Source organism: Rhynchophorus ferrugineus, unplaced genomic scaffold (genome assembly GCF_030347505.1).
Source record: "Rhynchophorus ferrugineus isolate W39M unplaced genomic scaffold, kcgeb_rfMv2 rfM4, whole genome shotgun sequence".
NCBI lineage: Eukaryota > Metazoa > Arthropoda > Insecta > Coleoptera > Curculionidae > Rhynchophorus > Rhynchophorus ferrugineus.
In genome coordinates this window covers 28210771-28216770 of record NW_027472583.1, presented here as the reverse complement: position 1 = coordinate 28216770, position 6000 = coordinate 28210771, and positions in this window count along the sequence as shown.

The following is a 6000-nucleotide window of genomic DNA, read 5'->3' as shown; positions in this document are numbered from 1 at the left end:
GTTTAAAAAGATGCAGCATCGTTCGTGCCTGCCGAAGAAATACAAAAATTCAATTCAACATCGTTGTTTCATTAAATAACTTTTCAAGTATAAACATATTATCATCCATTGTGTTTTAAACTTAATTAGTATTAGAAAACTTAGATTGGTTGATAAATATAATTCAATTAGTTAGTAATGTGGAAATCTATCGATATATCATTTGATTATTAATATTTTTTTCGTTTATATTTGTTTATGAAATAAAAGCAAGTAAATTGATATGTTATAATTTAACTTTCCTATAGCTCCTAACTCTCTTTTTCATATTAAAAATATTGCCATAATTTGCTTGAAAGTATGAAAGAATAACTTTCTATTCATTGCCCAGGTCCACATGTTGATTAAATTTTTAAAATCCGATACTATGCGAATTATCTGTGATCGTTTTCCCGACACGATTCCTTAATTTCAGCGCAAACATTCCAGATCGCAGAGGCCGATAATTCGGACCGTCGACCGAGGCGCTTCCTGTTTCATGAGTGAAGAAGAATTTTTTAACGGTCCAAATATGCCCCACCAAATTACGAGCCTACCGTGGAATTTCTCATTTATGCATTGAGAGATGGTGCTATTTTAATATTACTCGGAAAATATTGTTTTGTGTACTTTTTTGTTAAATTGACGAATACATAAATAAATCTATAGATTACTACACCTCTGTTTAGAAGAACTTTTCGTATAGGATTACCACCTATTCGTCTAGGAACATAGATGCAGACGCATTAAGTGCTAAATATTTAATGGATCATATCGATATACAAAACAGATACATATTAATCATGGGGACAGATGTCGATATTCTATTGTCGATATGCTGTGTGTGTATATACAAGAACTTTTCATATTGGATTACCACATATTCGCCTAAAGACATAGATGCAGACCCATAGAAGAATGTTGCTATAGGATTACCACATATGCCTAAGGATATAGATGCAGCCGAATTAAGTGCTAAATATTTAATGGATAATATCGATATACAAAACAGATACATATTAATCATGGGGCAGATATCGATATTTTATTGTCGATATGCTGTGTGTGTATATACAAGAACTTTTCATATTTATTATATTACCACATATTGCAGACCTTTACTACAGGCTGCTTATTACAGGTGAAACGTGTGACACATCTAAAGATCGGTTTTAGTTTGGTTTGGTTTGTGCTGTGATGGATTTGGACCCTTCGTGTCGTTCTTCGCCACTTCTTTCTTTAAAATAATTTTTTTTCAGAAGTAAAATACATTTTTTTTTGTTATTTTAAACCTTTTACATTTCCTGTATACACCTATATATGTATAATTATATACCTCTGAGTCTGAGTGAATTATAAATATATACCTTTGTTGGTTTTTGAGACGACGGAACCATACGACGCCTGACACATAGATGGCGCTACTAGAATTAAATCCATATATTTTTTTAGTTGGCCCTGATCCTCAAAAGGTGCGTGTATAAATTTGACAGCTGTCGGATCATTAGTTATAGCACATTGTTAATTATAACATTTTGAGTGAAGCAACTTTTGTTATTGCGAAAAAAAAAATGGATAAAAAGGAATTTCGCATGTTGATAAAATATTTCTTTTTGAAGGGAAAAATACAGTTGAAGTAAAAACTTGGCTTGATGCCATCGTAAACTATCTTATTTTGATAGATTATGTAACACATATGTGTTTGTCTTTCTCAATTGATGTTCTTTTAAAACCACAAAAGATCAGGATAATACTTCTGTTCTAAATAGAACTTTAAATATGAAGAACAAATTAAAACAATAAGCCATAATAATATTTAGCTTATTCTGAAAAGGTCATGTTTCTTTGAAATACCATTTTCTCTATAGATAACTGCAAATATTTAATATGAATAACCTAAAACGATACAAAAACTCATTCCTACTGACATTATTTTATACGATATATTCGGTTATGTGCCTTCATTAAATATTTATCGGGGTTTTTAGTTGTCTATGATCGTGACGGGGTAACGACGGTTTTATTTCAATACGTGAGACACCCTCAGACTTGAGAAATGGGACGTATTAATAACGATAGACGCGAAAAAAAGGCCACTACTCATGTGGAGGGTATTGTTATCATTCTATAGACGTTTCGCTGTATTAAATTCGCAATCGAAAAGTTCGTCTTCGCCTATCGAGCGACCAGTTTTCTAATCGAATTTCACTAGAATTTCAACTGTAGGGTTAATAATTATTTGTTTGTATATTTAGAAAGCTATCTTATTACTTTGGTTTTATTTTTAGTCAGAAGTTATTTTTACTTTAATTGGATTTTTGGAATAATCCTCAAAGGCTTCTCCAATCTCCTTAGTTCACTTGAAATGATATAGACAAGGTTTTTTTTGTTTTTACTAAATGGCTAGAACTTTAACGGAGCATAACTTAAACATTTTTTATGAAAAGTCATGTTGTCGTTGATCTTGGGGCAAATGACGTGTTAATAAGCAACAAAGTATGTTTGTTGTCTTAAATGCCAATGATTGTTATTGTTTATGTTCGTGCCTGAAACTGTGTTTGTATTGTTTTTTTCTGCATAGTCTAGGAGTAATTTAATGGCCTATTTAGATAAGCTAATAGGAGATGTTAATAAGAGGCTGATGATTCCTAATTTCTCCAACATATTCTTTAATTGACACTGACATGACTTTTTATTCTCACTCCTTATACAAATTGACATAGAAATGTCATGACAACAGAAAAATAGAATGCGATCTTAAATGGGCACAGTCGTAACCATGTTTTGTGTGCCTTGATCACTAGAATGTCGTAGGTAAAAAATTTTGTGACATCTTTGTGACTAGTTATATTCGTTTTTTTCTATTTTTGTGCATATTTGTAAGGAAATTTGTTATTATGATGTCACTTTCACATTTAAAAGGAAAATCACAACATAAATTACTTTCCATCTGAAAGTTTAAATAAAATTAATTATTTTCCAAAGGTTTTGCTCTAGCACAGAAACGGTTTTTAAAAGTAAACAATGAAAAATTTCAGAAGACCTCTTATGACCTTCTACGTAAAGTTTTCGAAAAGTAAGGAAAGTTCTTGGCATTTCAGACCGACCAGATTATTATGGATCCAAATGTAGAAAATCATTGCTTAACCAAGATTCAGTTCTTAATTGTAATTTTAATAGAAAGTTTTTCATTAAAATTTACATCGATAATTGAACTGAAATACATAATGTGTGTATATTCACAGATCATTTTTCATAATTTATCGAAAACGAAATTATGGCTACAAGTATTGGAATCAATGGCTCTCAGCCCACCTTAGTATCTTCAAAAGGATGGAAGTAAGAATTGGAAGTAAAAACAAAGTAAGAACAAATATTATATTTTTATTAAAGGAAGTGTATTGAGAGGCTTAGAAATTGAAAATTATGTTACATATTTCTCCGCAGATGATTTTGAAATAGAGGAATCTGTGCTTTCAGCTCATGTCATATCATGCTGATAGTAATCATAGAGTAACACCAAAACGGCAGACAAGTTACTAACATACTGTATAGTACTAAGACTATTACAGGTAATATTTCAAGCAGTAATTATTATATGGTTTTAAGAATCAGCTATTATGTTATATAATAATTAGGTGTTATTTGTTCTGGTGGATAAAAAAATAGTAAGATTGCAAAGGGCAAAAATGGAACATTTTGTATGGATACATATAATATATAGTGTCTAATTAAGTACCCATAAAAAAGGAGCTTTACCAAATTCATCATCAAAATTGTATATTTATGTATTTATGATGTTCAGTAAATTCAAATATTATATTTTTAAATATATTTTGGACAAATTATTTTTTAATTTATAGTTTTTTATAGAACTACTATATAACTAGTAAAAAATAGTAAAATTTTTACTAAATTACTAATAATAAAATTTATTAAAATAGCAAAATAGTAATTAAACAGAATATTTTATTAAAATTTTATTTTTTAAATACTCCCTGTAATATAAATAATGATTTTTGATCCAAATTTTAATTTCCCCCCTGTAGTAAATAAACCAGTTTTGCGCATCCTCAGGTGACTCGGACGAACAAACCTTTTTAGAAAAATAATAGCATTCTAAGTCTGTCTATTGTGTGCACACATTATAATTTATAATCTATCCAAAGTTGCCCTCAACATACGTTATCAATATGTTTAATGTTTTGCCTGCCGCAATTTGTAAATTCGTTTTAGATTCACACACTATTTTCCTTTTCATCTTATTCTCGTTAAAAAGGGATATAATGTTGTTTGATACGTTCAAGCACGTAAACGAACCAGCCAAGGTCAAAGTCGTCCGGTTGCCAAACGTATGCAAAATTCTTCAAAACAGACAACTTCATTTCAAATTGCTGCTTATTATTACTCTGATTAAAAATGCCGATACTAGATAGAACAGATTGCCTCTGTAATCAGTTACTTCGAACAGGAACTAGATAATAGAGACTCCCTCTTGCCATAAAATTCGTTAGAGATGTGGCATTTTTTCTGTTAAATATTAATTTTATGTGGTTTTTATTGAAAATATTTTTAGCTTAGTAGCAGCTGCACTGAATATTGGTATGGACACGGTTACTCAAATATTTCAAAAAATTAAAAACATAATCTTAGACCAGCTTGATGTTAGCACTATCAGAGATCAAATATATGAAATGTATAAAAACAGAGAGTCGTTGTTTCAATGTCTTTTCAATATAATTACTATTTATTTATTTATTTATTTTAAATTTATATCCACTAGATATGTGTGTAGAGAATAAACACCAACTGGTTTGTAGATATGGCAAATGAATTAGAGATAATTTAGTGATTAATTTTATCAAAAATAGTGTACACAGGTAGTAGCAGGAGAAATAACAAATACAGTGATATGGAAGTGTATTTATTTTCACGGAGAACATTTTGAGAAACAATAAGTATAATTCCAGTTTAAAACAAAACCAGATGTTATATTAGTATCATTATATAATGGTTTCGGATATTTTTTATTTAAAATGTTAGTATTTTGCTCCAATTAGAGTGTTCTATTTTACAAATTAAAAATTATCCCTTTTTATTATTTAATTTCCATGATGGAATCCCTGTCCTAATAGTAATTATATGATACTAAAATAAAATGAATCAATAAATATTAAATTCAATAAACCATCATTATTTTTACCTAAAATTTCCTTTAACATAAATGATGTAGTTACAAAATTATTTTATAATTATTTGTGATCAATTATGAATTGCAATTTGTATTACGATCTTATTCTGTCATTATAGGTTTTTTTAGTTTTTATACACATCACTTTGATTTACATTGACTGTGGTTTAGATATTGCATCACTGCTAACCTTGTGGCGTAACATCCGTTTTCCATTGACATTGATTCTTATACTTTTTGATTTTAATATAAGCGGATTAAAAAAGTCAGCAATTAATTACAATTAGTAAATATATAAAACAGATTCACAGCTGTAAAATATAACTCTAGTATTCAGTATAATTTCGCTTAACTTTTTTTAAAAATATATTTTAAAGTCTCCTTTTTGCCAACTATGGGTTTATTTGGACTGGACCTACAATTTTATGTCGGCTCTGAGCTACGGTTCTCAGCATTAAGCCTACCGACTGGCGAGTGACGAACTTTAAAAATCATCCCAGAAGACATACGGTCTGGTCTTACCCAGCCTGGTTACTGGCGTGACTGGGATCATTTTCCTTGTCGGATTTTACACTCTTGTCTAGGACAATCACAAATTTTAAACAATAACAAACATAAATTTATGACCATGCCCCAGCAGGATTCGAACCCGCGGCTATCGCAACAGTAGGAGGACCGTCCTATCGCCTTTACCACTGCGCCACCAAGCCGGCTGGTTTAACTTTAGTACATTTATCGACAGATCCTCCATTTTATGGATTCAATGATTTTCTGGGAGACTTGCAACATAC